The following is a 22469-nucleotide window of genomic DNA, read 5'->3' as shown; positions in this document are numbered from 1 at the left end:
AAATAGGAGGCAGTAAGACTGAAGCAAGGGCTAAGCTCTTTTATACGAGGGAAACACGCAGGCTTTGATCCCTCTTCTGCATTTTCAGAAGTCTTTTGTCTTTGTTTTCCAGTTTCTAGCTTTATTTCGGTACTTGGGGTTGCTGCACAAGTAATTTCCAGTTAGCATTTTGTATTCGTAACTGACCAGTCCTCCTCTGTGACTTCATGTTCTCAAATTTACTGGCTTTGCCAGGAGATGCACTGGTTTGCCCAAGAGCTTAGAGTTAATGGCCTCATGGTGCTTGCCTTTGAGAGTTCTACAAATGTCCACTTCTCAACCCGTCAGTTCTGTGTGACTCCCATGTGCTTTGATGTCTTTTCCTGATGGTTATTACAGAAAACTAGTTGGAGCAATATATTAACAGTTAATCAAGGAGCCCCTTTACTTAGGTGTGAGCCTTCCATCACTAGACATGCATGTGATGGTCTCTTGAAAGGTTCATGATGAGCAGCACTTGGGCTGAAGGCTAGACTTTGAAAGCCCCCCCACCCGCTGCCTGGCAAGTCTTGTCACTTTTACAGATCACAACAGACGGTAGAAAACTGTTTCTTAATACTCCCTCCTAGTCTAGAAAGGGAGCAGCAACTTTCTTGCTCCTTAGTTTAAACTTAACCATGCAACAAAATATGACTGTTTTCCTCATTCTTAGTCCAATTAGGAGAACCAGCCAGGCCTGCATGTACCCTTAGTTCTTGAGACACACAAGTCCAGAGTCTGACAGGCCTGAATTCAAATCTGAATTCCAGCACTTACTGGCAAAACGCCTGTATTCAAGTTTCTTAAGGTCTCCAAGTCTCATTTTCCTTAAATGTGAAATGGGAATACTACTAGTAGCTACCTCATAGGGTAGGTATGAAGGTTAAATGAGATGGTCTATGTGCAGAACTTCTTATGGTGCCTTGAGTACAGTAAGCACTCAGTAGCTCTGCTTCATTAACCCCTTGGTGTCCAGTGTCTAGCACAGATTCACCAGAGGTGGCAACTTTTTGGCCTGAAGACCAATTTAGGATATATTCAATATTTATGAGCTACTCTAAAAGTGGAAATTTAAAACACACTTGGGTCTCTTGGAGAGAATATATACCCATACAAATTAAATTGCCTGCTTTATTTAATACAAGAGTGTCAGAAAACAGCACTGCTTATTACCCACAAAATTTTTGCTGTCATGATACAACTCTTCAATCTTTCATCCTGAAATTAGCTCATGGGCCAAAAGGGGCTCTTAGAACATGGATCATTCAACTTGGAAACACAGCTAGTAGGCTGACAGATAATTTGACTGACCGGACCAACCCATATCTTGTCATCATCAATAAACAACAGGTAGCACATGAAACCATATTCCATACATTCAAGATCATTGCTTCAACTCTCATTCTCTTCTCACAACATAAAATCTTTTGCTTAACAAGACCCATATCCTTCTTTTGAAAGTGAGTCTATAGGAAATGTTTTTAAATGGTGGTCTAATGCAGATTTTTTTTTAAAAGATTTTATTTATTAGAGAGAGAGTGTGCACAAGCGCAGGGGGAGCGGCAGAAGAAGAGGGAGAAGCAGGCTCCCTGCTGAGCAAGAAGCCCAATGTGGAGCTCGATCCCAGGACCCTGGGATCACGACCCGAGCCGAAGGCAGACGCTTAACTGACTGAGCCACCCAGGCACCCCTCTAATGCAGATTTTTGAAACAGAGCTGGTCCTGAGGATATGTATTATTAGGGCCCCAAATGATGCCAGTTAGAGAATCGTTGCCTTAAAATATACAGAAATTAGCTTTCCAAACTTCTTAAGCTTTCTGTTTTTTCTTCTGTACATTTTCCAAACAAGAAATCAGTATAATGTTAATCTAGAACAGCAATTTCAAACCCCAGGTGCCACCTGGTTCAGAGTCCTACTTTGGGGTTGACACCAAATATATGGAGTGAGGCTCAGATCGTTCTGACTTTCTTCAGGAATCACTGTTCTGGAAATCCTGATTTCATCAGAGCTTTTGCAATTGCTAAATAGTCTTTCTGAATAGAAGGCAAATAAATATCTTTCTTTTTTTCTTTGTTAATTCTTTTCTTCAAAAGTAGATTATCCTAGTGTGGTCTTAAAAGAATACCTGATCTTAAACTTTTATCTGATGGAGTACTTGACATTCTGAAGGATATTGAAACATCTGGAGCCTTTAAGACCAAGCTAGAAATTTTAATTTTGCAAAAATTTTTAATACTCTAGAATCTGGATAAACAAATCCCATTCCCTATGCTGAGTAAAATCAGACAACTATCCTAGTGCAATAATCCAGATTTGAAATAATCTTCAGCCCTTCTTCACCCCTATAACCAACAACCTTGAAGAAGCACATTTCACTTTGCCTCAGTAAAGCTGTCTTTTCCCCAGGGTAGGCCGTTTTCCATGGCCATCACCTCAACTGTCTCACCTACTCTTTAAGTTAAATGACTTGGCTTCTACGTAGCCAAAAGGGCTCAGTTATCTTAAAAATTTCATTGGTTTCTTATTAAGTATCTTCAACAGTCACATACATGAGGACAAAAAATACTTCTCTGAAGGTCACTGTGAAGGTGAAACTCTTATAAAATTACTCAGGGCTCAATATTTAACTTCTCAGCAGGGATAAGTGTCCTTCCTGTAAGAAGAAAATACAATATTCAGTGAATGTTTATTGAGTCCAAGTCTTAGGTCTCAAGGAGGAAGGACAAATAAGGCTTAGGACTTCACCGAAGTCATGAGTAGGAAATAAACACTTATTTTAGTGACTGTAATATGACATGATAAGGGCCATACTAGTAGGTGTTGAACAGTGTGCTGTAAGAACCCACACAGGAAATTATTTACTCTGCCTGAGAGGTGAGAGCTATGGTGGAGGCTCAGGGAAAGCATCATACAGAAAGTGACAGCTGCATTTTGGTTGCAGATACTCTCTGATGATTGAAGGAGTCTTTTTTGTTTCAGATAGTAGGAGTGAGGGAGATTGAGTGGTGAGGAGGAAGGTCTACTTGTACATTTCCATCTTCTGTGGAGTACTGCATTTCTGAGAGTTAAAAGTTGATACTTTAAAGTTTCATTTAAGATCAGTCCTATGGTTTTCTTTTTTTTTTTTTTTTTTAAGATTTTATTTATTTTTTTGACAGAGAGGGACACAGCGAGAGCAGGAACACAAGCAGGGGGAGTGGGAGAGGGAGGAGCAGGCTTCCCGCAGAGCAGGGAGCCCGATGCGGGACTCGATCCCAGGACCCTGGGATCATGACCTGAGCCAAAGGCAGACGCTCAACGACTAAGCCACCCAGGTGCCCAGTCCTATGGTTTTCAATTGGCAATAATTTGAGTTGTCCCAAATTACTTTTTACATTTGGGTTACACATTGTGATGATGCCTCTGTAGCTAGTGCAAGTGGCTGAACAACTTGCCAAATTTTGAAAAGTAAGTCATCAATCCAAAGAGTGTGACATTGAATGCACACACAACTGAGAATTACAAATGCCATTTCAGTTCCGGATTCTTCATCTAAGACAATTTGCCAGAACCCTTTGCATAAATCAATAGTTAAGATTAGTTTTAAAGTTTCCCAGTGATCTAATGGTACAACTTCTCTGGTTATTGATTATGCATAAGCATACCTATCTATACAGAGTCTCATCAAGTTATCCAGTTAATATGCTTAGACCATTGTAAAAAAAAAAAAACACAGGAATTTTCAGAGAAGGGTTAATTATTTCTAGAAGTGTTATTTCACTTTCTTTCTCCAAATAATTTTACTGAATAATCACTCATAAACTCTATAAAGAATTCATCTGGTGGTCTATCAGGTCATTTATCTGGAGCATCTTGTGACAAAATAATTCTTCTGACTTTGCTCTGAATAATTTCTGTGAGTTCACTTAATACAGACAGAATTCTCTTCCCATCTGACTGAGGAATGCCTTTAAACTCTTAATTACTCCAGGCCACATTCTTTCAGGATAGCATCAATGTATCTGTAACTATTGCTTCCTTTAATGATTCTGGTTTATCACAGTGTATATATAACAATGACCACCTTTCATGGAGTGACCCACATTCACAGTGTTTATTCCACACTATTAATAGGATCCTTAGGACAACCTTGTGATGTATATATCATTATTGCTTTATACAGGTGGTGTTGAAAACCACAGTGCAAGGGCAGTAGGCAAAGGTTACTAAACTAGCACATGTAAACTTGGGATTTTAACCAGAGTCTTTGTTTTCCAAAGTCTATTTTAATAAGACTCACAAAATAATTATCTGGCTTAGCTAAGTCCTTTGTTTAGTGATAGAAACTACTTTAAATGTATTAAGTATACTAGTTAGAAGCATTTAATTGCTAGGGACAAAAAATCCAATCAAGCTAGTCTAGTAAAAAATGGGACTCCAGGGGCTCCTGGGTGGCTCAGTCGTTAAGCGTCTGCCTTCGGCTCAGGTCATGATCCCAGGGTCCTGGGATCGAGCCCCACATCAGGCTCCCTGCTCTGCGGGAAGCCTGCTTCTCCCTCTCCCACTCCCCCTGCTTGTGTTCCCTCTCTTGCTGTGTCTCTCTCTGTCAAATAAATAAAATCTGAAAAAAAAAGGGGGACTCTATTGGTTCCATTGTCTGCAGGAAAGAACAGTGGTCCACCTGAGCTCAGGCACACTGGAGCCAAGGACTCTTGCTCTGCCAGGTCTCTCTCTCTCCATCTCTCACCTTTTCTCTTTATATACCAGATAACAAATGCTGTTGAAAATAGGGAGAAAAGGGAGCCCTCATACATTGTTGGTGGGAATGTAAACTGGTACAGCCTCTCTGAAGAACAGCATGAAGATTCCTCAACAAATAAAAGTAGAGAGGGAAGAGTCCAAGATGGCAGAGGAGTAGGAGACCTTAATTTCATCTGGTCCCAGCTATTCAGCTAGATAGCTATCAAATCAGTCTAAATGCCTGCAAACTCAACCGGAGAGCTAAGAAAAGAATAGCTGCAACTCTACAAATAGAAAAGCAACCACTTTCTTCAAGAATGACAACATGGAAAAACTCACCTCAAAAAGGAGAACAAGAGGCAGTACTGACTGCCAGGGACTTAATCCGTATGGATATAAGTAAGATGTCCAAACTAGAGTTCAGAATAACAATTATATAGATACTAGCTGGGCTTGAAAAAAGCATAGAAGACACTAGAGAATCCCTTTTTAGAGAAATAAAAGAACTAAAATCTAACCTAATGGAAAACAAAAAGGCTATTAATGAGATGAAGTAAAAAATGGAGGCTCTAACTGCTAAGATAAATGAGGCAAAAGAGAGAATTAGTGATATAGAAGACCAAATAATGGAGAATAAAGTAGCTGAGAAAAAGAGAGATAAACAACTACTGGATCATGAGGGCAGAATTCGAGAGATAAGTGATACCATAAAGTGAAACAATATTAGAATAATTGGGATCCCAGAAGAAGAGGAAAGAGAGAGAGGGGCAGAAGGTATATTAGAGCAAATTATAGTGGAGAGTTTCCCTAATCTGGGGAGGGAAACAGGCATCAAAATCCAAGAGGCACAGAGAACCCTCCTCAAAATCAATAAAAATAGGTGAACACCCCAACATATAATAGTGAAACTTACAAATTTCAGAAACAAAGAGAAAATCCTGAAAGCAGCTCAGGACAAGAGATCTGTAACCTACAAGGGTAGAAATATTAGATTGGCAGCAAACCTATCCACAGAGACTTGGCAGGCCAGAAAGGACTGCCATGATATATTCAGGGTGCTAAATGAGAAAAATATGCAGCCAAGAATACTTTATCCAGCTAGGATGTCATTCAGAATGGAAGGAGTGATAAAAAGCTTCTAGGACAAACAGAAACTAAAAGAATTTGTGATCACCAAACCAGCCCTACAAGAAATATTAAAAGGGACCCTCTAAGCAAAAAGCCCAAAAGTATCATAGACCAGAAAGGAACAGAGACAATATACAGGAACAGTCACTTTACAGGTAATACAATGGCACTAAATTCATACTGTCATTAGTTACTATGAATGTAAATGGGCTAAATGCCCCAAATGACACAGACACAGATTAGATAAAAAAAGCATGACTCATCAATATGCTGTCTACAAGAGACTCATTTTAAACCCAAAGACACCTCTAGATTTAAAGTGAGGGGGTGGAAAACTATTTAACATGCTAATGGACATCAAAAGAAAGCTGGGGTGGCAATCTTTATATCAGACAAATTAAATTTTAAACCAAAGACTGTAATAAGAGATGAGGAAGGACACTATATCATAATTAAAGGGTCTATCCAACAAGAAGATCTAACAACTGTAAATATTTTTGTCCCTAACATGGGAGCAATTATATAAGCCAATTAATAACAAAATCAAAGAAACACATCAATAATAATACAGTAATAGTAAGGGACAGTCCCCTCACTGCAATGGACAGATCATCTAAGCAGAAGATCAACAAGGAAATAGGAGCTTTGAATGACACACTGGACCAGATATACTTGATGTACTTCACAGATATATTCAGAACATTCCATCCTAAAGCAACAGAATACACATTCTTCTCAAGTACACATGGAACATTCTCCAGAATAGATCACATACTGAGTCACAAATCAGGTCTCAACTGGTACCAAAAGATTGGGATCATTCCCTGCATATTTTTAGATCACAATGCTTTGACACTGGAACTCAATCACAAGAGGAAATTGGGAAAGAACTCAAATACATGGAGGCTAAAGAGCATCCTACTAAAGAATGAATGGGTCAACCAGGAAGTTAAAGAATTTTAAAAAATTCATGGAAACAAATGAAAATGAAAACACAACTGTTCAAAACCTTTGTCATGCAGCAAAGGCGGTCCTAAGAGGGAAGTATAGAGCAATACAAGCCTTTCTCAAGAAACAAGTAAGATCTTAAATATACAACCTAACTTTACACCTAAAGGGGCTGGAGAAAGAACAGCAAATAAAACCTAAACCCAGCAGAAGAGAAATAATAAAGATTAGAACAGAAATCAATGAAATAGAAAACAAAAGAACAGTAGAACAAATCAATGAAACTAGGAGCTGGTTATTTGTTTTTTTGTTTGTTTTTGTTTTTTTAAGATATTTATTTGAGAGAGAGAGAGCACAAGTAGGCAGAGTGGCAGGCAGAGGGAGAGGGAGAAGCAGACTCTCCACTGAGCAGGGAGCATGACGTGGCGCTCAATCCCAGGACCCTGAGATCATGACCTGAGCCAAAGGCAGACACTTAACTGACTGAGCCACCCAGTTGCACCAGTTCTTTGAAAGAATTAATAAGATTGATAAAGCCCGGGCCAGACTTATCAAAAAGAAAAGAGAAAGGACCCAAATAAATAAAATCATGAATGAAAGAGGAGAGATTACAACCAACACTGAAGAAATACAAACAATTATAAGAACATATTATGAGTAACTATATGCCAACAAATTAGGCAATCTGGAAGAAATGGATGCATTCCTAGAGACATATAAACTACCAAAACTGAAACAGGAAGGAATAGAAAACCTGAACGGACCCATAACCAGCAACGAAATTTAAGCAGTAATCAAAAATCTCCCAAAAAACTAGAGTCCAGGGCTAGATGGCTTTCTGGGGGATTCTACCAAACATTTAAAGAGGAATTAATACCTATTCTTCTGAAGCTGTTTCAAAAAATAGAAATAGAAGTAAAATTTCCAAACCCTTTCTATGAGGCTAGCATTACCTTGATCCCAAGACCAAAGACCCCACCAAAAAGAAGAATTACAGACCAATATCCCTGATGAACATGGATGCCAAAACTCTCACCAAGACACTAGCCAATAGGATCCAACAGTACATTAAAAGGATTATTCACCATGAACAAGTGGGATTTATTCTTGGGCTGCAAGGGTGGTTCAACATCTCAAATCAATCAATATGATACACTACATAAATAAAAGAAAGGACAAGAACCATATGATCCTCTCGATAGATGTAAAAAAAGCATTTGACAAAGTACAGCATCCTTTCTTGATTAAAACTCTTCACAGTGTAGGGATAGAGGGAACATACTTCAATATCATAAAAGCCGTATATGAAAAGCCCACAGCGAATATCACTCTCAATGGGGAAGAACTGAGAGCTTTTCCTCTAAGGTCAGGAATATGGCAGGGGTGTCTTCTATCACCACTGCTGTTCAACATAGTACTAGAAGTCCTAGCCTCAGCAATCAGACAACAAAAAGAAATAATAGGCATTCAAATTGGCAAAGAAGTCAAACTCTCACTCTTTGCAGATGACATGATACTCTATGTGGAAAATCCAGAAGAATCCACCCCAAAATTGCTAGAACTCATATAGGAATTCAGCAACATGGGAGGATATAAAATCAATGCACAGAAATCAGTTGCATTCTTATACACTTAACAATGAGACAGAAGAAAGAGAAATTAAGGAGTCAATCCCATTTACAATTGCACCCAAAACCATAAGATACCTAGGAATAAATCTAACCAAAGAGGCAAAGGATCTATACTCAGAAAACTATAGAACACTCATGAAAGAAATTGAGGAAAACACAAAGAAATGGAAAAACATTCCATGCTCATGGATTGGAAGAACAAATACTGTGAAAATGTCTATGCTACCTAGAAAATCTACACATTCAATGCAATCCCTATCAAAATACCATCAACTGTTTTCACAGAGCTGGAACAAATAATCCTAAAATTTGTATGGAACCAGAAAAGACCCCGAATAGCCAGAGGAATGTTGAAAAAGAAAACCGAAACTGGTAGCATCACAATTCCAGACTTCAAGCTCTATTACAAAGCTGTCATCATCAAGGCAGTATGGTATTGGCACAAAAACAGACACATTGATCAATGGAACAGAATAGAGAGCCCAGAAATGGGCCCTCAAAAATCTATGGTCAACTGATCTTTGACAAAGCAGGAAAGAATATCCAGTGGGGAAGAAGAGAGTCTCTTCAATAAATTAGGAAAATTGGATAGCTACATGTAAAAGAATGAAACTGGACTATTTTCTTACACCACACACAAAAATAGACTCAAAATGGATGAAAGACCTAAATGTGAGGCAGAAATCCATCAAAATCCTATTGGAGAACACAGGCAGCAACCTCTTCGACCTCAGCCACAGCAACTTCTTGCTAGACATGTCTCCAAAGGCAAGGAAACAAAGGCAAAATGAAGTATTGGGACTTCATCAAGACAAAAAGCTTTTGTGCAACAAAGAAAACAGTTGACAAAACCAAAAGACAGCCAACAGAATGGGAGAAGATATTTTCAAATGACATACCAGATAAAGGGTTAGTATCCAAAATCTATAAGGAACTTATCAAACTCAACACCCAAAGAACAAATAATCCAATCAAGAAATGGGTAGAAGACATGAACAGACACTTCTCCAAAGAAGACATCCAAATGGCCAACACACACATGAAAAAATGCTCCACATCTCTTGGCATCAGGGAAATACAAATCAAACCACAAAGAGATACCACCTCACACCAGTCAGAATGGCTAAAATGAACAAGTGATGAAACAATAGCGAGGTTGGCGAGGTTGTGGAGAAAGGGGAACCCTTCTACACTGTTGGTAGGAATGCAAAGTGGTGCAGCCACTCTGGAAAACAGTGTGGAGGTTCTTCAAAAAGTTAAAAGTAGAACTATCATATGACCCAGCAATTGGACTACTAGGTATTTATCCAAAGGATGCAAACATAGTGATTCAAAGGGGCACATGCACCCTAATGTTAATAGCAGCAATGTCCACAGTAGCCAAACTATAGGAAAAGCCCAGATATCCATTGACTGATGAATGGATAAAGAAGATGTGACACACATATACAATGGAGTATTACTCAGCCATCAAAAAGAATGAAATCTTGCCATTTTTAATGACGTGGATGGAACTAGAGGGTTTATACTAAGTAAAATAAGTCAGAGATAGACAAATACCATATGATTTCACTTATATGTGGAATTTAAGAAATAAAACAGATGAACATAGGGGAAGGGAAGGAAAAATAAAGTAAAAACAGAGAGAGGCAAACCATAAGAGACTCAACTACAGGGAACAAACTGAGGGTTGCTGGAGGGGAAGTAGGTGAGAGGATGGGGTAATTGGATGGGCATTAAGAACGGCACTTCATGTATGAGCTCTGGGTGTTATATGCAAGTGATGAATCACTAAATTCTACCCCTGAATCTAATAATGCTTTATATATTAACTACATTGAATTTAGATAAAAAATTAAAATTAAAAAGAAGAAAAAATATATAAGGTGATCTAATTTTAACTCTGTACTTAAAAATTTTTTGTCTGCATTTCTCTTGTTCTTAATTTAATATTATTTATTAAGTGTCTCCTATGTAGCAGACATGCTTCTAGAGTGTTGCCCATAGAGCTCGTGTATCTCCCATACCCCTAAGTCCCCACCACACCCCTTGTACTCAACCTCACATTGACTGTCAAGTTTAGGCAGATGGGGCTCTTGACCTCCATGGCCTCTCACTTCCTTTTAAGGTCTTCTTTATCTACTTGAATCCTGCACTTTTTTTTTTTTTAAACTTCTTTCTAAAAACAATTGCCCTGATCTTTACATGCAAAATCTAGTGACCCCTAGGCAGCTCTGATCCTCCCTGGGAGCAGTAGGGATGTGACTGTGGAGGGAGAAAGCTGCCCTGGGGCACCTGGGTGGCTCAGTCGTTCAGTGTCTGCCTTCTGCTCGGGTTATGATCCCAGAGTCCTCGGATCGAGCCCCGCATCGGGCCCCCTGCTCCGCGGGAAGCCTGCTTCTCCCTTTCCCACTCCCCCTGCTTGTATTCCCTCTCTTGCTGTCTCTCTCTCTCTCTCTGTCAAGTAAATAAATAAAATCTTAAAAAGAAAAAAAAAAAAAAAGAGCCGCCCTGCAAAGAAGGGCTTTTCTTTAATACATGCAGGTGTACATGGGGGACTGTAGGTGGTCGGGGAGTGGGACTGCAAACACTATAATAGATGCATTTTAGTATCTTTTAACTGCATGGCATGGTTTCTTTTAAGTGTTTTTTCTATGTTTCAGATACTGAAGAAGGGGGAAGAAGAGAAGGAAAAAAAGGAGGGAAAAAGATACTAGATAAAGGAATGAATGGCAGCTGAGGAATGGGAAGGAAAGAGAAGAGATTTCTAATTCTAGGCAACCTCTCTCTGCCCAGTGACTTCTCTCTCATCTCCCTAAATGCCTCCTATGCCACCCTCCTCCCCCATAGGCCACAGTCATGGAGGCCCCATGTTGTACTCTTACCTCTGTCTGCTATTGAAGGTAGAGACTTTAGTTTTGGAAATGTGTGTAGTGGGAGAAAAAAAAATGCAGAAAAATGGTTGAATGCAAAAGGAGTCATAGGAATTAACCAGTAAAATGTCTTAAAATCATATTCTAGGCTTTGGAGTCATTGACATTCTCCTTTAATCTATCAGAGCCTAATCTAGTAACTTCATTTGGGTTTCTCCCACCAAGCATCTCTTCACCAAATATTCCAGAAGAAAGATAACTGACAGCTTTCAAATAACTAGTGTTCATGTATGTTGATGAAATCTACAGGCTTTATTTTTTTTAATAATTAATTCATTAATTATGAGAGAGAGTGCACACACAAGGTGGGGAGGGGCAGAGGGAGAGGGAGAGAGAGAATCTCAAGCAGATTCCATGCCCAGTGCAGAGCCACATGCAGGGCTCAATCTCATGACCCTGAGATCATGACCTGAGCCAAAATCAAGTGTTGGACAACTAACCGACTGAGCCACTCAGGTGCACCTACAGGCTTTATTTTTTGAAGTCCAAAGATATTTCATCCTCTATATACCAAAAATACTTCTGAATTCTTGAATAGAGTAAACTTTTATTTAAAAGGGGTTTATGAGTGGAAACAGAATTGCCTTTGAGCTGGTATGAAAGCAAAGTAAGGGGGCGCCTGGGTGGCTCAGTCGTTAAGCGTCTGCCTTCAGCTCAGGTCGTGATCCCGGGGTCCTGGGTTCGAGCCCCACATCGGGCTCCCTGCTCAGCGGGGAGCCTTCTTCTCCCTCTCCCTCTGCTGTTCCCCCTACTTGTGTTCCCTCTCTCATTGTGTCTCTCTCTGTCAAACAAATAAATAAAATCTTAAAAAAAAAAAAAAAGAAAGAAAGCAAAGTAAGGAGTCTGTGTGTATTTGCAAAGAAATGTCAAAGAATTCGCGCACGCTGGGGAAAGGTACAGTAGCTCCCTGCCTTGCCTGTCGCTGAGGCTCACAGAAGCTTAGCACAGGGTTAGAAGAAATCGATGTGCAACTCACATGAGCATCAGGAGTTTCCTTTTATTGGAAAACTTTTGCAGTTTTGGAGGTCTCTATAAAGACCCAAGCTGTAGTTTAGTTCATAGGCATCTAAACCTGGCGCTAGAAGCGTTGAGATTTTACACTGGACCTGTCCAGAACCTCATCAATAGATTTTCTGAATGCCTTCTTATTTTTGACAGTTGCCTCACTCAAATTGAGATAGTCTTTTAAGTTTTTGTCTAAACTGGACTGGCATCTTTCAGTATATTGCAACATTGTAAAATCCACTTATTTTTTTTTTTATTTTGGTGGATTTCTATTTTCTTTTTTTTTTTAAATCCACTTATTTTTAAGAACATGTGAATTTGAAAAAGAGCATATATGTAAAGTGTTGGATTAGGAAAGTTCCCTACAGAGTGTCTGGATGTGTTCTAACTATAGCATTTGGCAAATACATAGCTGTCACTCGAAAAAGATAGCTAATGTGCAAGTTAATCTGAAATATCTACTTGAAGTCTGATATATTTTTTCCAAGTTGGTCTGGAAACTCAGCAGTTCATGCTTCAGGGGTAGAGGGGAGGGGAATGAAGGGAAGTGTTTCCAGTAATTTAATTCCATATACTTTAAATTTTACATTGAACATTAGAGAGCTCCCCAAGCAAATGTTGAATATTAGTCTACAATTTAAATTAGATTTAATGTGTGTCAGTTCCCAAATAAGACTGCAGCTACACTGGACACTAAACAGTCATTCTTGTTTTAATTAACTCTAATACCCAGGCCCAGATTCATCTCTATTTTGGACCATGAATAACCAAATACTGATGACCACCTTTGCCAATTAAAGCTGTTGTCTTAATCCTTTTGGTCTGCTATTACGAAGTTGCAGAAACTGAGTGGCTTGTAAACAATAGAAATTTATTTCTCATAGTTCTGGTGGTTGGGGAGTCCAAGATCGAGGTGCCAGCAGACTCAGTGTCTGGTGAAGGTCTGCTTTCTGGTTTATAGATCGTACTTTCTCACTGTGTCCTCACTGTTGGAAGGGGCTAAGAGCCCCCTTGGGTCTCTTTTGTAAGGGCACTAATTGCCTCCCAAAGACCCCACCTTCTAAAATCATCATTTTGATCATTAGGATCTTAACATAAGAATTTTTGGGAGACACGAACATTTGGACCATAACAGCTCTAGATCAGATGTCAACAGGATTTAGGGGATTGAGATAGGATAGTTTTTTGGGGTTTGGATCTGGAGTTTACAAAAATCTTTCCTGGGACTAAAGCAGAGCTAAAATTCACTTCCTTGGTATTTGAAATCCATCCTTGGTGTATAGATGGGGCTTTGAAGAGGACTAATTCTAATAGATGCTGTTGGTTGCCCACCCTGAAACCTTTCCATTAGAACCTTGATTTTGTTTAGGTATATCCTTGTCTCCCATGCAGTCATGTGTTTCAGAAGAAGCTGACCCCAAATCCAGCTCTAGGGATGAGCTTGATTTGCTTAAATATCAATCACTTGCTTTGGTAATATTTGGTTCAGTGGTGGGCATGGGACTCAGACCTGGCCAACAAAACTAGAGGCACAGTCTGCTGGGTGAGGGAGGGAGAGGGGTTCTGAGGAACATTCTTGAGAGAGAGTTATAAGAAGATACATTTCTGTATTCCTCTGAATGTTATTGTGTCTGAATACGATGCCTGGAACAGCTGCAGCCATTTTGCTACCAGCCTGAGGGTAATGCTGTTATTGAGAAAGGAGCGGCAGAGCTGGAAAGAACCTGGGTCTTTGATGACAATGATAAGCCACTGAGTCAATTAACTACCTCTAGACTTCTTCTTTTGTGAGATAATAAATTTTCCTATTGTTACACCATTGGGTTCCTTTTACTGCCAGCCAAATGGACCATAACTGATAAAATTGTCCAAGCGGATTTGGAGCATTAATTGATTCCACTGCTGAAATAGCTTTTCTTGTGCCAGAACTTAAAATAATGTACGTTTTAACTATTTTATCAAAGATGAAACTATATGAGACAGCTTAGCAATTTTGAGCAAGAATCAAAGCTAGTCTGTGTGATCTAGGGTGATCCAACAAACTTTAGTGTCACTTATTAAATCGGGCTAAAAGCACCTCTGTTTCTCAGGAGTCCTTTCAGGATAAATTCATTTATATAGTTTTAAAGTACTTTTAGAAGAAAGATATGTTATGAATTCAAATAATTATAGCCTTTTCTGGCATGTCTTTATATCTACATAGGAAAAAGTCTTCTAACATTTCCTCTTCTGAGTCTATGGGGTAATCATGCTTGCATGCTATTGTAATTTCAGTTGTAGTAAAGAAAAAAATATTTAAGGATCTTATAGAGAAAATTTTAAAGATGTACTCTCCAGATCCATTCCCCTTGTACTTGTGGGACCAAATACCCACACACGTAACACATTAAGCATTATAGAATTTCACTAGATTTCCGATGCACTAGTTGAGTATTTACTCTGTGACATCATGCAAAAATCCATAGAATGTTTTTGAAGCAGGTTTGAAGAAGGAAAGTAAAATTCAGGTATTTTAAGAGGAGAAACATACCATGCTTGTGGATAGAAGGATTCAAATGGAAACATGCTAAATTTTCATTAGCAAGAGAATGAATGACTATTTTGGAATATTAAATAGCATTGAAAAGTACATACATTTACATAAATAGAGCATACATATATGCAAATGAATAGAAAAAGAAGGTTCAGAAGAATATATGCAATATAATTGTATTAATATGAAGTTTGGAACTGATGTAGGAAACAAAGGCAGAAGGAAATGTAGACAAAATTAAATCTCCTGCAGCCCATTGACAAATACTTGTGATAGGCAGATTATAACATTCCTCCAGGATCTTGAGTCTTCTTTAATATATGAAAGTCCTTTTGGAACTTCCTTTATCTTACTTCTCCCAACCCCCAAGGTATATAATCATTTGCTCCTCATAATACCCGGGAGCAGGGAGCAGCATCCTCAGCTCCTTCTGCCCACAGGTCCTGTCTGCATGTTTTACTAAAACCACCATTCTGCATGGAAGACGTCTCAAGAATTCTTTCTTGGCTGTCGGCTCCGGACCCCACCAGCCTTACTAACATTTCAAAACTACATCAGAACCGTATAAAATGAAACTATTTTTTAGGGATATGTACATTTATGTAGTGAGTACTAAAAAACTCATGGTGATGATAATCACCACATTTAGAATAATTGTTACCTCTGTGTACTAGGAAAGGAAATGTGATTGGAGAGAGAAGCATATAGTAGTTTAAATTTCAAATTATATTGGAAATATTTTATTTCTTTAGTTGAATAATGAGTACCTGAGTCTTTATTATTTTTGTAGCTTTTTTGTCTGAAATTTTATAATACATTAAAAATGAAACAAAATAAAAATCTCAGTTTTCTTCCCAATGGTAGAAATGGTGCTGACAATTTTCCCAGCCATGTGAGGACTGGAGTCTCACTTTCAATCTAGAAGATTCTAGAATGGGTACATCCATTTTAATGTTTTCTAACTATAGGGGCAGAATCTCCTTGATATTTATATAAGAGAGCTAGACAAACATGTGAGTCTAATCAGATTATGCAGCTGATTTATTATAATTTATTATTTTTCTTTTAATGCATATCTAAAGTACTAGACATCTACAGGTCTGATGTACTAGAAAGTGATGTAGTTTTTGAATATAGGTGAGGTTGGTTTGTCGTCCCACTGCATCTTACAGTAACTTCTCTTTTAAACAGCACACCGCATACCTCTCCTTCATGGCAGTTCTCTTTATATTTATTTGTGTGGTTATTTTACCAATGTCTGTCTTCCAGACAGAATTGCAAGCTCCAAAATGGCAGAGACTATCAGTTTTATTTTCTTGTATTCCCAGACCTTAATAAAGTTTCTGGCACAGAATAAGTGTTCAATATATATTGGCTGAATGGTTTGAATAAAATATGATCACATCACGTTTTTCTTTTGCTCACCAGAGCCGACTGACATCAAGGCCTTCTCAAATCTTCCCCAGTGACACGAGGAAATAGCTTACTGTCTTTCTACCAAATCCCTCCACTTTATTCATTTTTTTTTATTCTTATTGCTATTTGAGTATTTTATTTTAGTTTTCCCCACACTAAAGCCTGACTTGGGTACAAAGAGAGATGATATCAAGAAACATGAGGAAGGAAATGGGAAGAGTGAGGCAGCAAAGATGACGTGCTCATGAAGGAGACTGTGGCAGACCCAGCCCCAAGGGAACAGGGCCAGGGAGTTCACTCCCCCAGCTGACTCACTAGAACCTGATGGCAAGAATTGGGTGGCTACTAGAAATTAAGTAGGTCAAGTCAGCTGGCCACTGTCTCATTGCTCCTGCAGGTTCGGGGGATGTAGTTGAGATATGAACTACAGAGTCAGTAGCCAGACATGGTTCAGAAAGACCTAGGTTTGAATCCTGTCTCTTCCACTGCACCAGTTGGGATGCTTTGGGCTGCAAGTAATGGAAAACCTGACTCTAATAAGTCAAACAATTTTTAAAAAAATGTATTGACATAACTGGAAATCCAAGGAAAGAAGAATGACCTTTATAGTTTAATCAGTGGCTCTGGCTCTTTTTTCTTTATATTTCTCTCATTCAAGAAGTCCACGTGCTTTCTGTTCTGTTTGCTTGTCATCAGGTTGCCTCCATCCTTGGTGACTGTGCATGCATATCACCTTCCCAACACCAGCCTTTTTTGTTTGCTGGGAAAGCTCAGATTTTGTCAAACACATATCTACCTATATATTTGGAAATTTGACTCTCTACAGCCTAAAGGGAAATATTAATTATTCAAACCAAACATAATTCTATTCTTCTTGCCAAACTTTGATTTAGTTACAGGCATGTGATGTTACCATTGCGAATGATAAATAGGGAAACTATCTATGATTCCCAGAACTGTGGTGGCCATCCCCAGGAGACAAGTACAAGAATCAAGTCAACATGCTAAGCATGGAGAAGAAAGGTGGAAAACACCTGGGTTTTGTTAAGGACATTGCTTAGCCATGGAATTAACTTAAAACTCCCTATCTACCTTTAGACCTTGTGTTTGTGAAACAGCACATTTTCCTAATTTGGAAGTCAATTTTAATTGGATAACATAGGTGCTACCAAAAATCATCCTAAGTGATGCCATGGCAAAAACCTCTTGTAGTTTCAAGCTTTGTCTCAGCAAATCACCATGTTCAGAGAAAGAGTGGGCTTTTCTTACAAGGGCTGTTTCTTACAAGTGAGGAGACTATTGTGTAGGAACCCCAAGTCAGCCTCCCTTTGTGCCTCATCAGCCCAGATGGGATCATCTTATTCTTGAAACAATTCTTATCTTCAAGGAACTGCCATGTGCTAATTGTCATAGGCCTGGAACCAATTACTGGGTGGGTGTGTGGGTAGGTGGGGTGGAGGGTGAGGGTGGTGGTGGTAGGATTATCTTTAGATGCCTCAGGAGCTTTTCCCCAAAGTGCAGGTTGGAATACAATGGAGCAGTGGTAGAAGGAGGAGGGTGAGGATGAATACTGAGTAGGCCAACAATGTCTTCTCCCCAGACTATTTGCAAAGTGCATCTATAAAATGGGGATAATAGTTGTACCATCTTCACAGGATTGTTGTGTGCTTCAAATGGAATAACACTCTGCCTGGCACTGAGCAAAGTATTGAATAAATATTTGTTATTATTGTTTTTGATGATGTTTAGAAATCCTAGCCCCTTGCCCAGTCCTTTGGCATATAGCTGGTACTCAAATAACTCATGTTTTAATCCATGTTACAGTTCAGCAATTTTAATAGCAAGGAACAGAGAGTCACTCATTTGGCATTTCTTAAGAAAAAAGGGATTTAACTAAAGGACACAGACAAATTGAAAAGTGATGCCTGTTTCCATTTGCATTTCTGCTTTAACAATACTAATTCTCCTTGAGGCACTGCAAGTGCCTCTTATTGAACAAAGGGAAGGACACAAACAAGAAAGTGCAGGGAAATAAAGTGCATCAATATATTTGGGAATATAACATCCTTGCTAGAAATGTCCTTAATATGGATAGCCAAAGAAGAATCTAGTTACTTTGGTTATGATTTTAAGCTATGTCATATGATACTGACTTCCCTTAGTTAGGTGTCCACCCTGGTCCGGTCATCTAAAGATTGAATCACACAGTCCATATACCTGTTACGTTCTGTGGGATTATGGGTGGGGAAATAGGCAACACAGTTACTCTGAGGCCAGGCCATAAAATTCTCATTGTGATCACTATTGCTTCAGCCCTCTTTGGGGATGCTATTTGTTGGCTACCCTCCAGCCATTTCCCACCACCCACACCAGCACTGCTTCTTCCTTCTTGAAAGTGCGTATCTTCCCCAATATGTATACTAGAAATGCCTAAGTTTCCCAGCCCAAGGTGCAGCTAAGGCAGGGACATATGACCCTTATGTCACCAATGGCACTTGAGCTCTACACCCAAGATCTAGAATAGGTTTTCCTTCCTAATACAAACTTGTTATATCTGAATATAATGTCTACAACTGCTAGTTTGCAAACAAAGAGCGAATGCTGATGATGTGCTGAAACCTGAGCAAAAAATATGCAAAATACTGAGTCCTAGACTCTGTTGAGCCACTGCACCAACTCTGTAACTGCCTTGCCTCTGGGTTTCTTGTTAGGTGATTAATTAAATGTTCTTATTTTTTGTAGACATTTATAGTCTGCCATTTTGTTCCTTTCAGTCAGCTCCATTTCCTGTTCTTACAATCTACTCGCCTCATTCTGTCTTCTTTTTGTGCATTATCCAGTATGTGCTTCAGGCTGATGTACTGTCTGCTACCCCAGAGTCAGGTGCTTGGTGTTGAACTTCTGTTGTTCCCACTGGCTGGTGCACAGCCCTGGGGTCACAGTTCCATCAATATTAACTGAGCACTGATGGTGTTCTGGGCACCATATTAGGGACTGGAGATGCATAAGACATAAGTCCTATCTTTGAGAAGATGTCTGTGTTTTGGGAGAGATTCATCTAAACAAATAACTCAAATAATATGACAAATACATGATAAAGTTAAACACCAGGAATTACAGGGTCAGAAGGCATGAACAATCTTTATCTGGCTTTCTCTACTTTTAATCCTTGTTTAAAGAGTGGACGTCAGAAAATGGAGACCTACAGGGTCATGCTAACATTAGCTCATACCACACTACTATTTGAACATTTTTATTCATGTCTAGAAGAATCCTCATTTCACCATTTACAAGAGCTGTTGAAACCCTTTTCCATTCTTTGAGCCTTAATCACAATACTCTCACAACCCACATTATTGTCCTTCATCTATAGTGTGAAGAAATGGAGCTATCAAGATGAAAAAGATACACATTTTGCTTTTTTTTAAAGATTTTATTTATTTATTTATTTGACAGATAGAGATATCTAACACAAGCAGGGGGAGTAGGAGAGGGAGAAGCAGGCCTCCCGCCGAGCAGGGAGCCCGATGTGGGGCTCGATCCCAGGACCCTGGGATCATGGCCTGAGCCGAAGGCAGATGCTTAACAACTGAGCCACCCAGGTGCCCCTCACATTTTGCTTTTTGAGAGTTGATATTTATTTACAACATCTAGCCTTGGTCTGATATACAGTAAATGTTCAGAAAATGCAAATTTTTTCTTTTGCCTTGATCCTTTTCTTCTCCCATGCTTTGGCTCAGTCTCATCCTTTCCACCAGCTCTTTCCTCATAGCCTAAAACACACTCAGGTCTTCTTCTCTCACTAAAACTTTTCCTTGACCTTCTTGCTTCCTGAAGTCCTAGCTGAATCCTCCTTTATCCTTGATCTATGTCCACCAACTCCTCTCCTCTCCATTCCCTCCATCTACACCTCTGTTCATGCCTTCATCCCACCTTGCTTGAACCACTGACTGGCATCTCTGGGTCTTCTCACCTTTAGTCTTTCCTCTTCAAATCCATCCTCTGCTTAGAGCACCACTTTGATATATTATCCTCTGGTCAGGAGTCTTCAGTGGATTGCTTTCTTCTAACAGTAAAATCTGTCCTCTGAGACCCACTTTCAGAGTCTTCCCCAACATGGTCCTAAACTCTTTTCCCAGATGTGCCTTACTTTTCACTACACTTAAGTACTACTCCAATCATCTGGACATATGTATGCCCACCTTTTCCACTTCTCTGCATCTGTTAACTTTGCTCACGCATCCGAATAATTCATCTGCTTTTATTCCTAACTGTTAAAAAATCCTTTTTTTTTTTGCTTCCTGATGTTCATGTCTGGGCTAAGAGTTTCAAATAATAGGAAAGTCAAGTATTCTGAGAAGGCAGTGGCGATATCTTAAGCTGAGAAATATTTCAGTGCCCCTCATATCTAATGGCTTACCTGTCCATGCATAGAGTGACCCAATTATCTGAAATGCTGGGGAGCTAACCGAGTTGGAGGGAGGGTTGGGAATGATGGGTTAGAATTGGGCATTTCATTTAATGAATTCTGGCTTTACATGTCTTCACAGTTAAAGCTATTTGAAGTTGCATTGAATTTTAAGCTTAATTTAGAACCACACAATTCCATGGAGTGGTACCCATTAAATCTCATCCATGCTGTTTTTATAGGACTATAGCTGCTCAGCTAGATCTGCTCCTGGAGTCCTTGGAAAGGTGTACCCATTATATAAGCACTTATAAGTCATTTATTGAATATTTACTGCTACATTATGGAGGGTTTGATAGTGGGAGGTGTGGTTAAATGAGGAAACTAATTTTACTTAGGTAGATTATTGGGAGCCAGGTTCCTTTATATTATAGCACATCTCAAAATTGACATATAAGAGAATTAGTAAGTTTAAAAGTTTTAAGGCTGAAAATATTTAAATTTTTTTTCTTATAAAAACAATACATGTTAGGGAGAGAAACCATAAGAGACTCTTAATCATAGGAAACAAACTGAGGGTTGCTAGAAGGGAGGGAGGTGGGGGCATGGGGTAACTGGGTGATGGACATTAAGAAGGGCATGTGATTAATGAGCACAGGGTGTTATATAAGACTGATGAATCACTGACTTCTACCTCTGAAAACAATAATACATTATATGTTCATTAATTGAATTTAAATTAAAAAATGGAAAAAAAAAAACCCAATACATGTTCATCTTAAGAATTTGGAAAATACAGGGGCACCTGGGTGGCTCAGTCCATTAAGCATCTGCCTTCCTCTAGAGTCATGGTCTCAGGGTCCTGGGATTGAGCCTCGCATCAGGCTCCCTGCCTGGTGGGGAGTCTGCTTCTCCCTCTACCTCTGCTCCTCCCCCCTGCTTGTTCTCTCTCTCTCTCAAATAAATAAATAAAATCTTTTAAAAAAGAAGAATTTGGAAGGGCGGAGCAAGATGGTGGAGGAGTAGGAGACCTGGGTTTCATCTCCTCTCAGGAATTCAGCTGGATAGGGATCAAACCAATCTGAATACCTACGAACTCAACAGGAGATCGAAGAAGAGCAACAACTCTCTGAACAGAAAAGCGACCACTTTCTGGAAGGTAGGACGTGCGGAGAAGTGAATCCGAGGCGATATTCGGGAGGATAGACAGCAGGGGAGGGTCCTCAGTCGGCCGCTTCTGGCAGGTGATAGAACCACGGAGCATAAAATTGGAACTTTTAGAAGTCTGCTCCGCTGAGGGACGTCACTCCGGTGGCTAAGTGGGGGGTGGAACCCTCGTGGGACAGTGTGGTCTCAGGACCCTCGGGGTCACAGAAAGACCGGGGGTGCCTGAGTGTGGCAGAGCTCCCAGGTATCAGAGCGGGGAAGCTGGCTGCAGAGGCGGAGCCCAGGCGCGGGCTCTTAGCTCGGGGTTGCCATAAACCGTGATCCGCGGCAGTTGGGACACTGCTCCTCCAGCAGGGACCGAACAAGTGGCAGATCCGGGGAGACTCACCTTCTTCCCCTGGGAGGAGAGGTGCGGGAGCGCACCGCAGAAATCTCCTGGGTTTGGAGACTCCATATGGGGTCGGGTGCCAGAGATAGAAATGCGCGGTCACAGGCTGGGTGAGCACGGAGTGTGGCTGGAGACCGGGGAGACAGGAGTGACTGGCGGCTTTTCTCTGGGGG

This window comes from Leptonychotes weddellii, chromosome 4 (genome assembly GCF_054177405.1).
Source record: "Leptonychotes weddellii isolate Sample4059 chromosome 4, ASM5417740v2, whole genome shotgun sequence".
Classification (NCBI taxonomy): domain Eukaryota; kingdom Metazoa; phylum Chordata; class Mammalia; order Carnivora; family Phocidae; genus Leptonychotes; species Leptonychotes weddellii.
Note: the sequence above shows the minus strand (reverse complement) of the source record.